We start from the raw sequence: 11,852 nt of genomic DNA, 5'->3' as shown, positions 1-11,852 counted from the left end.
GATGCACCTGAGCTCAATTTGGGGCTTCATGGCAAAGGCTGTGAATACTTATGTACGTGTGCTTTCTCAATTTTTTTATTTTTAATAAATTTGCAAAAGCCTCAAGTAAACTTTTTTCACGTTGTCACTATGAGGTTTTGTGTGTAGAATTCTGATGAAAAAAATTAATTTAATCCATTTTGGAATAAGGCTGTAACATAACAAAATGTGGAAAAAGTGATGCACTGTGAATACTTTCCGGATGCACTGTAATTGGAGGATCAGCCTCAAGGACTATGGACCCAAAAGATATCCATCATCCTAGCCAGAGGATCAGCTTTGAACAACTGCACAAAGTAGCCAGCCCAGCGGGTCACTACTGCAGTGTCATCCGTAAGGACCGTTCCATCAGTCGCCCTGACTGAGACTCTCTGAGGAACAGATTCAGATGTGCGTAATGCTTCGATTCCTCTGTAAGCAGGACGTGGGTCACTAGACCACAGATGGTGTGTCACTTGCTCACAGATTCCTCTAACCAACGCTTCTTTATCTGCTCTCAGAGCCCTCGCAGCCGTCCTTCTCAGTTCCCTGTACAGACAAGAGTTGCCTCTGAGCCGTGCACTGAGACTCCTCTCGATAATGTCCAGGGTGCCCTGTGAAATGAAACACCTCCTTCTGGGAACACCGGTAAAACCAACACAACCCTCAGCAACCTTCAGGGTTTTGTCACGGAAGGTGTCCCACATCACATTAGGATCGGAAAAAAGTTTAATTAGTCCATTTAGTCCATGTACTTTGTATAGGTGACAATAATGACCCTATAAACCAATTTATTTTTAAAAAACAATTATTCCAATAATTTCTTTTTTTATTTTTAGCATTGATTTAGAAGAATATGTAGAAAAAGAAATAAATATTTCAAATTAAATATGTTAATATGCCACAATGAAGCACAATAACTTTTTTAAAATTACAGTCCAGAACCTCTCCTAGCATTGCTGGGTGCAGGTTAGGAGCATACAGGTTATGAGGCCCAAGTAATTATAGGACCCACTCCCTCATACGGGTCAGTTTTGAGACTACAGTCCATTTAGCCTGCTCCTCTGTGAGATGTTGGTTAGAAGCCCGTAAAGATGGAGGGTACTTGCTAAACCTTACAGACAGAGCAGCGCTACACACAGTGCCACCCTTCCATGAATATTATTATAAAATAAAAAATTCATAAAACAGAGCAAGGGACTCACCCAACAGGCATGTTCCAGTTGTTCCATAAGCATTGTTTGTCTTGAGGCCATAGACATACACGGCTAGAAAATAATTGCTGCTAATTAGGAAATGACCTCTTTGGGTCCCAAGTGCTATTTTAGTCCATAAAAAGTCCAAGTTGTTATCAAATTTATGCCAGTTAGAGTTATCTGGCAGTTTCAAATGGTTCAGAGTGACAGTTTCATTGCCATCCTTCTTGGCAACTATTACAGCACTGTTGTCAAAAGATGCTTGAGTGTCTAGAGCCCAGATTTGGGAGAACTCTGTAGTTGGTGTGACAGTGAGTAAGTAGGAGTCCAACGTGTTCTTCCCACTGTAGTACATTACCATCACCTTCTTTGACGATACAATGGCCATAGGGACTGAATTACTGAGGGTTGCAACCATCGTTTCCCCAGCATTTAAGGTCTTAGTCTTGGTGCCGACTTCATCTGAACAGTTAACAACAGTGTTCTCCTCTGAAGCAACAACATACAAAACATCTGCTGACGGGTCTTCACTAAGAGGAGCAACCATGAACTGAGTAGAAAACCTTGAAACAGGTACCAGCTGCTCATAGACATGTTGGCAATATGTTGTCTTACTAGAGCAATGATGGCCAGCCAAAACTGCTATGGGTTTTCTAGCTACAATTCGAGTTCCTGTCAAAGAACAGCTACTTTCCAGCTGAAATGTTTCATATGGAGGCAAAGTAATTGTAAGTGTGGTTCCAGGATCATAATGAACTCCATCAAGGCGGATTCTCCTCTTGGGATAGATATCTACTATGTTGCTTTGCTTGCCATTTATGATGGCTGCCAGTTTCTTCATTCCTGACCGCCCTGTTTTGGGGGTCAACACAATATACTCTGAGCCAAGGTCTTGAATAGGAAAGATTCTACTGCTGTCTCCAGAATTCTGCTTGCGGTTGAATGAAACCACAGAGATTGGACTGTCAGATGTGATTATTACTGTTTTATTGGTCAGTCCGGGGTTTATAATCTCAGCAGACTGAGGAAGACTCACGCGACGGGTTTGGCCTTTATTCATCTGCAACTCCTTGACAAACCCATCGCTCTTCATTCGAACGCGAACATTTGCTGCTGATGTGTGAGCAGTAAAGGCAAGTTTGAAGCTGGCTTTTGCAGTTTGGGGAAGGTGATTATTCATGAATACTGTAACAAATTCTGTGCCGATAGGGCATGACGAGCATAGGCCTAAAATAGAAATAAATTGACATTAACAAGCTGAATAAATGGCATTAATCAAGTGAAAAAACGTTACAAAGATTCTAAGCTTAGTTACTCGGAAAATATAATGTATTTTTGGCTCTGAGAAGCTTGTGCCAGATGCTTTAAAGCATCCCCTAATGTATTTACCATACCTGCATTTCTCAGTAAAGAGAAATTGGGTGTTTGGAGCACTGCTAATTATTAATTTTCAACAAGATCTGTCAACTCATCAAATAACATACTCCCTTGTGGAGGCCATTTAAAAAATCAGGATTGCATTCTGATTTGAGGCAACATTGGGTGTAAGAAAGGGGCCAACTGTGACATCAGTCCATCAGAGTGTGTGCTCACACCCACATGTACATTCGCTAGCCATGAGCAATTTAGTCACCAGTTAATAAGACAATTGAATGTCTGATTTCGATTTGCTGAAACAACATTTTCAATGTCACTCTAGAAATAACAGCTTCATTTTGTGCTGAAAATATGATGGCAGTGTCAACTAATGCACATTCAGGAAGTGGGTTTAACTTTTAGGCTTGGCTATGATCATCTAATTTAAAAAACATAATGTGTAATATTCACATTATAGCATCTTGCATAACACTGAGTCATTAGCTGAATGACTTATCTTTAAGCTCAGTAGGAGGCACTTTCTTTTTTAAAACCACTATATTGAATTTGTTTCTTTGCATGTGTCTAAACGTACTGCAATAACCGATGATGTGGTTAATTAAGGATTGTGTTTTACTTACAGTTGAACAGTGTGGCTGCTACAAATAGCAGTAATATCTTAGCCTTCATGTCTGTGAAGTAAAAAGAGAATCAGATGAAAAGCAATTTCTCTTTCCCAGCTGTGACAAATGAAATCAATTGCCTGAAAAACACAGAGAGTCCATGCAACAAATTAATTGCCAGCTATAAAAAAATAAATCCTGTGCTTAACCTTTGTCTGAAATGAGTGAAGGAAGTAAGCAAGTAAATCATTTATTGCCAAAACACATTTGAGTGCATGGAATTTCACTTGGGGAAACTCATACAAATGAAACACCAGTACAATATAAGGATAAATAAATCAACCGTCCTCAAAAGCCTACAATCAACCGATTAAATAAATAAAATAATTAAATAAAAGCCACACTTTGATATTGTCATCCAATTAGTGCAGAAGACTTTTAAGTTTAGGGAGCTCTGCTCAGGCAGCTCTGCTTGTGGATGGCTCTTCTTATTAAAAGTGGTAGTCCTATACACTGGAGCCATTCACCAGATGGAAGGAGAGGGAACCAAGGGTAGGCCATATGTACCGAAAAGGGTGAAAGTCTTGGATTAAAGGCCAAAAATCTTACAAAGAATAGATGAGGGACAATTGAGGAGAAACTAAGATGTTTATAACAACCCAAGAGTGATGTGCATATAGCTGTTAGGCTGGATTGCTGATGGACATGTCATTTTGATTACTGTAATGGTATTAATGAAAAAATGCAGATTATGCATATATTAATGACTGGCAATGACCAAAATAAAATATATAGTTTCAAACTAAAATTTATTTCAAGTATTAAATGTTTTGTATATTTTTTTGTGAGTGTTTTTACATTCTAATCCATAGTATAGCCAAACGTATTGTAATAGTCCAAAGATTTGATGTAGAGATTTTGACGAATCTCGACGTTTAGACCTCCCTGACTTTCTCATATACGGAGTATAGGGAAAGTATTGGAATCCTCCAAAAATTATTGTAATTGCCCAAAGATTTAATGTAGAGGTTTTGATGAAAGGGCGGCACGGTGGCGCAGTGGTAGCGCTGCTGCCTCGCAGTTAGGAGACCTGGGTTTGTATCCCGGGTCATCCCTGCGTGGACTTTGCATGTTCTCCCCGCGTCTGTGTGGATTTCCTCCCATAGTCCAAAGACATGCAGATTCTAAATTGGCCCTAGTGTGTGCTTGGTGTGTTTGTGTGTGTCCTGTGGTGGGTTGGCACCCTACCCGGGATTGGTTCCTGCCTTGTGCCCTGTGTTGGCTGGGATTGGCTCCAGCAGACCCCGTGACCCTGTGTTCGGATTCAGCGGGTTGGAAAATGGTTGGTTGGTTGGTTTTGATGACCTTCCTGAGTCTGAAAATACCATTTTTGTAATAATGTCTGTGTGTGTGTTTGTATGTAAACATGATAACTTGAGTACGCTATCACTAAGGTCAGCCAAATTTTGCATACAAGTATTAGGTACAAAACGTAGATTTCTTTCAACTTTTCAGCAATTTCCGTTAACCGGAAGTGGTACTTTACCTTTTATTCATGCAGGTGCAGAGTCCAATTTATTCAACTTTACTTTTATAATAATTGTTCAATATTTTATTAATTTGATTTGATTTGTTGTTGATGGTTCTTTAATGCACATAATATAAAAATATAATCATGGTTAATATATTATTAATTTGATTTAATTTGTTGTTGATGGTACTTTAATGTACATAATACATAAAAATAAAAAATATAATCATTGACTTGCGGTTTACTCCTAAAATATCCATCCCCATATCTGAGTATACATGAACGTCTAGGGGAGACCATTCCTGATTTTTTTTTATTTAAGTGCTTATTGGTTTTAAGGTATTGATGCTTTGCTGTCTGCTATAATGTTGAAACAGATAAATACTGTAAGATGCTCTCCATGATGTAATAACAGATGAATATGAAATGAATAAAGTAATAATAATTAGTAATTGGGCTTTGGGTCCATCTCATGGCAGGCAACAATGTGGCCATATGTTGTGGCTGACAAGAAAAAAATGGCAGCATGGGCACGTGGCTACCTGGCAGGTAAAGAACTGTAGCAACATCTACTGACAGAAAAACACATCGCTAAGGCTGACTGAGCAATTTCTCAAAAGAAAGTCTTAGGCAAACAAATAATTAGAGGTATGGGCTATCTCCACCAAATACTGGGCCAGCAGTGGCATGAAAAGAACAGCGGCGTGGGCACATTGCATAGATGGACTGATCGTTTTTAATTAAAAAGGCAAGTCATACCCTCTGAAATCAAAACAGGTACACACATACCGTTACACCATGAAAAGAGTGACAGCAACCTCAGCAGGGTGCCCTGGGGAGATGTTGTTTTGTAGGAAGTGCGTGAACCTTCTACTTTTCTGAGTGTTACTAATTGTTACTAGTTATGTAATTTCAGCAGCATCTTTTACTAATGTTTGGTCTTAGCTTTATAATTATAGATATAAAATCTACATATTTAAGTAAATTTGTTTTCTAATTATGCAAAGCAATTTTTAGTTGAATTAGTTGAATTCCATGTATGAAATTTGCTACATAAAAAATAATTTTTTGTTATTGTTATTAATATTAATAAGATCAAGACATAGAAATTCTCTAGACTTATGATAAATAATTTCCAGCAATCTGAATAAATATCCACCTATCCATCCACCTATGTTCATATCTCGCTCATCCAGGGCAGGAGCACAAGGTAGCTGGAGGTTATGCAAGTAAGCATTGGGTTCAAGGCAAGGATAATGTTTGGCCCATCCATCGCACAGACAAACTAGAGCCAATTTAACAATGCTAAATAACCAACAGTAAAAAAAAAAAAAACATAGATAATTAGATCTGATTGTCACTGGGTGATCAAGACATTTTCATAAATCAAGTCCATTATTTTTATGGTTCCCATTAGGGCTGTGTAACCAGGTGCATTTTATGTTTATTTTTCTTATTAACTATTTTATTTATATTGTCTTATTAATTATTCTATGGTTCAAGTAGTTAATTTATAAAATAAATTGTTTATTAACAGTTAAATGTTTCAGTAGCATTGTAGAAAAGCCAGTTTATTCCTCTCATATTATCTGAAAGCAGACACGGTCTGCATTGTAAGACTTAATTTTGCCATGGATCATCCCTCATAACTCATATTGTGCAGTCACAATAACATGGTATATTGCATGGTATTACATTGTGTCAGTTGAATGTAAGGCACATCCATCCATCCTTTCCCAAATTTGCTTATCTTCACTGATGTTTAATCTGTCTGCTATGTATAACGCATTGCTTCATTTTAAAGAGAGAAAATGGGGCAAAATCTTAATAACAAAGCACACATGCTGGTGTAACACCTTGCTCCAGCCACTCAAAACATTTAGAATCTCTATTTCATCTCTATTTCATAAAAGATGCTGTCTAGATTTGACCAATGACAGGTCAGATGACACAGCGTCCAGCCTGGTGTCTATCATTACAATGATTACAATCTCATACCTGCATTGTGTGGACCACTTTTTTCCCCTGCTGCATGGCTGAGCATCCGGCAAAGACACCTTAGCTGTGAGGAGACATGTAACTCTAATACGTCTTGCACAATGACAATAAAGAAACAAAGTTATGGGAACACCAGTGGGTTTGTATATTAGGACTGGCATCACCACACTTTACATGATCTCATGGATCAGGGTATGATATTTAAAATTATGTTTCCAATATGGACATCAACCTTCAGTGTGTGCAAACCTGGATTTTTTTCATTACATGCACACAATTAAAAGTAGTTAACACTTAATATTAAGAAATGCAATATATGTGGCTGCAATATTATCATTAACATAAACTTAACAGAACAGCCTCTTAGTAAAAGTGAAAATTAAAAGTTATACAGTAAATGTCCACAAGCTCATTCCCACACCTCGAAACTAGAAAGACATGAAGGGTGTAAACAATTTTTATAGAGTTGTGAGATGGCTAGACAAACTACACTGGGCTGGGGGAGATATGAAGGCTCCTGAATTTTTTTTTATTTGTTTCTAAACGTTCTGAATATATTTAAAGATGTTTAATTTATTAAACTAATATATTTGATAAAAAAATGTATTTAATTGTCATTGTTTAATCTGCTAATTAATTCATTTAGTATGTTTTCATTTACTGTTCCCTCCCCAGTATTTTGAGATGGTTAAACCTAAACAAAGAAGGGCAATATGTGTTCCAGCCATCCAACATTTGCTGCAGAGTTTGAGTTGAACTTTAGATGCAGTGTGTGTTACTGTGGTGAAAAGGATAGCTGGATCCCAAAACTGTTACATTGGAACAGGGGGATCAGATATTAGGGAGATGAATAGCCAGATAAAAGGCCCTGGCTCCTGAAATCCTAAGTTGGAATAGGGGATCAGATAATGAAAATATATTTACATGAATGAAAGCAAACTGTTCATGTTGAAAGAGGTAGGCTTTGGTCACACTTCATGTTTTGGAATAAAAGCATTTTGAATATATAGAAGTTACATGCTAAAAAATGAATAATAAATAATAAGTTTAATTACATGACTATAGTCATCCACAAAATGTTTAAAACAGGAGATGCATAACCATAGACTAACTTCAAATCACAGGCCAGCTGCCAACATTGAATTTGTCTCTGCCTACATCTGTCTCCTGAAGTGATCTGATGCAGCAAACCATCCTGGTAGTATCTGGAAACGTCAGAAACACATCTCTCTAAGGGATGTGCGTGTCCGTTCAGGGACAACTGGGCGACAGACAACTCGGCGAAAGACAATTCGGTGACATCCTTTACCAGTTAGGTAATAGTTAGGTTCAAAGAGATTTTTTTTAATTACATTTAAATGACAACGTGATTTAAAATGTTGGAAATAAATGTACTGTATATAATTGACGAACAAACTTTATTCTGCAGATGGAACAAAGTCTAACTTACATTGTCTTCTGCAACCAAAATTGCTAATCCTTTATATAAATTGTATTGATTGTAATCGTATGATAACATTATTTAGAATACAAAAGGTGACCTGTGAGTACGGCTTAAGAAATATCTTTACTCTCAATGTATTGGGACTCTCATAAAGCAGGTGATTCTGTGGATTTTCCGGCACCCTATGTTGTCATTTAAATATCATTAAAAAAAACTTTGAACCTAAATATTACCTAACTGTTAAAGGATGTCGCCGAGTTGCCTCCGAACCGGATGTTTAATCATCAAAACCAGAACCTTTGTTGTTTTGTGCCAAAACCATCAACCTTCAGCTTTAGTTTTTATAATTTGTATTATTGGATATTTAATCATGAAGCTATTTTAGTAACTCAGTCAGCTCATCTGTAATTAATCTATACTGAAAAAATTCTTAATATTAATTCAAGGCATTTAACATATTTACCAAGTGCAAAGTTAGAGCACAATTGTTCTATTACTGTACAAGTTTAATAACGAGAGGAGGTTAAGTGACTTGCTGATATAAATGAGATCAGTCAAAACATGGACGGGGAACCAAAATCCATAGTATTACATAAGGCAGGCTTACAGTTTTTGAGTCCTCTGACCGAATCCCAGCCTCATCATTCTTTGAGTGGGGTTTACCAGTATCAGACGTGGAATGACAAAATCTATGAAGAATTCATTTTGATTTGTCTGCTTGTAATTGACCTGAGCTTATTAAAACTTTCACACTTGCACATTTATTTATTTAAATTTAGTTGCAATGTGAGTGTAATTTATAGATCAAAAACTTAGTAGATATTAGTATGAATATTCCAATGTACTTATTGAACAGCATTTTAATGTTCAATATTGTGTTTGATTTTAATTCTGTTGGTGCTGGGTGGTGATGTAGTTTTTAGTGCTGATACCTTATAGATTCAAGTGAGGAGGCCTTAATTCTTGCTCTGTCACAGTCTGTATGCAGTTTGCACATTCTACTGTACTTGTTAGGTTACAGCCAGAGATTCTACTCTAGCTTATGCTTATTTTGTATTATATTGTTAAGTTTAGTCATTTTTTATTTATTTTACATTTTTTTCATTTTATGTAATTTTGTTAATATTATGATTATTATTTAAAAAAAAAAAAAAAACTTTATTCCAGTGTGGTGCTGAGGTGTCACCCGCTGCACTTGGATCCCAATCCGGTGGGTGTATTAATGTGCTATACAGCACCTGCTCCCCACCTCTCCTCTGTGTACTCAGCATTTTCTTATGTTTTACTAGTGTAACACACAGACATCCTCCATAAGAGGGAATGGAAACAATTGGATCAACATGAGGGCTTAAAATGGATAACGATCAGGGTTTGGAGTAAATGACTCGCTGTGTGTAACAACATGGCAGGAATAAGATTTGATGCTGCAACAGTATAATGACATTAGTCTTGTGTTGCATTGGATTGGAAGTATATTTTCGGTTCTGGAACTTGATTGCACATTGTCTGTGGATGCAATCAGGTTTTTCTTTAACTACTTCTGGAACTTACATCATATTTTGAAGTTGTATTGTCATGGATGGCCAGTACCCTTGTCTGGCCGGGACACGTCTGCCTTGGAATGGCCAGAGGAGTGAGTGTGGAAAGAGCATCACCTCCCCCGGAATACTAGATGACAGGCTCCCTAACAGGACTTCATGGGAGATGGAATTGCATACAGCCCTGTTGGGATCTATCTGGGCGCCGCCAGGGTGGGCTGCAGCTGTTCCTGAGCCTGTGTGGGCAGTTCTTCCGGGTGTAAGGTTGCCAGATTAGAAAATTAGAAATACAGGACACTCTTAAAATCTCTCTTTGTATTACTATTTATATAAATTTATACATGCCCCCTACACACCCAGACCAATATATTATATAAAAGTAGAGACATAAGATAAAAATATAAAGCTAGGATTTTAATGGGTTATGAAGAAAACAAAAGTAAAATCATCTGAAAAGTATTTAATACAAGCTAAAATTCTGTAAAAGTGAAATCATTTGAAAATATTTATTTAATACAGACAACAGAGAAATTATTATTATTATTATTTACTACAGGTAGTTAGAAAAAAAGTGGGCCATGGCAAGTAGTAACAACACACTTTGTTGACAGTCACTGTATGTTGCAATGCTGATACAGAACTGCACAGCAGCACGGCTGGAGAGCAAAACATAAGAGTGTCGCTGTCCTCAGCCAGCCATAACAACTGAACAAGTTGCAGACAGGAAGCAAACAGAGCGTCTCGCGGGGACCTTAAACATGAGACTTTGTGCCGAGAGATCGACCCAGGACTGTCAATAACCAGGTTTCCATCGAAGGAGATTTTGCGAAAAAATATTTAGCACTTCAAATTTTAGCTGATGGAAATGCTAATTATCGATAAAATGTTGTACATGTCGACATAATATTTTTCCGTTTAACTTTAGTGCATAAAATCCATATCGATACTTCAGATGTCGCAAAAACTACATTGGAAACACTTTTTGTTGGAAAAAAAGGGCTTTAACGCAAATAAATGTGTCACATGATATATTTTCATCACGTGCAATCAAAACAAGAATAGCGGAGTGGTTCGCATGGTCTGATGAAGAGCCTCGTTATTTCTCGTGATGAGCCAATGCAGTAATGGATAGGCTGGGTCTCCTGCTACTAAAAGGGGTACCTGAACTCCCTCCACATCAACTGTAGCCCGAGGGTGTCTCTTTAGGATGTCTAAATAATACAAAAACCACAAAGGTAATTTACTGTGCCAGTCAAAATATTGAATAAACCGTGTGGTTCATTATCTAAACATTTTTTTCTTATTATTAAATGGCAGATGTTTTAGCATATATGAGAAATTCTCTCATTAATATTAACTTTAGTTTTTTTTTAATTAAACGTTATTTTGTATTAATTCAAATTTCAGTTTTAATTAAAAACCTTAAGGGAAGCAGGTTACAGTACTAATTCAGTTGTTATCGCACTGAGAAGGGATGTTGAAAGGTAGGCTCACCTGTACAGATCCGATGCTGCAAACACAGCTGCATCATGGGCACTTCCAGGAGTGCCAACACAAATGTCTCGTTTCATGCACCTGTCATCAACAAGGGCCTGGAGAACAATAGATGGCCACCCTTTGCAATTAATGTAATCGCGGTAGCCTTCTGTCAGGGGAAGAATAGGCACATGCGTGCCATCCAGCACAAGATGCACCAAGGAATTGCGGTATGCAATTTCATTGGCCTCCGCTACAGTCGGAAGTCTGATATAACGCCGCATTAATTTTTCTTTAATAGCGGTGCACACAGCATATACACATCGATGGACGGTAGTTTTACTAACTCCGAAAGTTTCTCCAACTACTCTATACTGTTGCTGTATGCTAGTTGAAGACATCCTTTAATTACTTCTACTCCTTTTTTTTTGTCCTTTATTTTTATATTCTGCTTTAAGAACACTCATTGTCACATATCCCATCAAACGATAGAAACTGGGTTTTAATCCATTAACCTCTTGAGTCTTCTGTGTTTTCACCCACGCAGGAACAGTTACTTGCCCTTGATGCACTGAAGACATAGAAGAGCAGGACTAACTGACACAGCATGCAAGGAAAGGCTGAGTTGAGTCTTTAGTCATCTCATGGAGCCTGTATGCATATGGGCCAGCT

This window comes from Polypterus senegalus, chromosome 12, assembly GCF_016835505.1.
Source record: "Polypterus senegalus isolate Bchr_013 chromosome 12, ASM1683550v1, whole genome shotgun sequence".
NCBI lineage: Eukaryota > Metazoa > Chordata > Cladistia > Polypteriformes > Polypteridae > Polypterus > Polypterus senegalus.
This window is presented reverse-complemented; position numbering follows the sequence as displayed.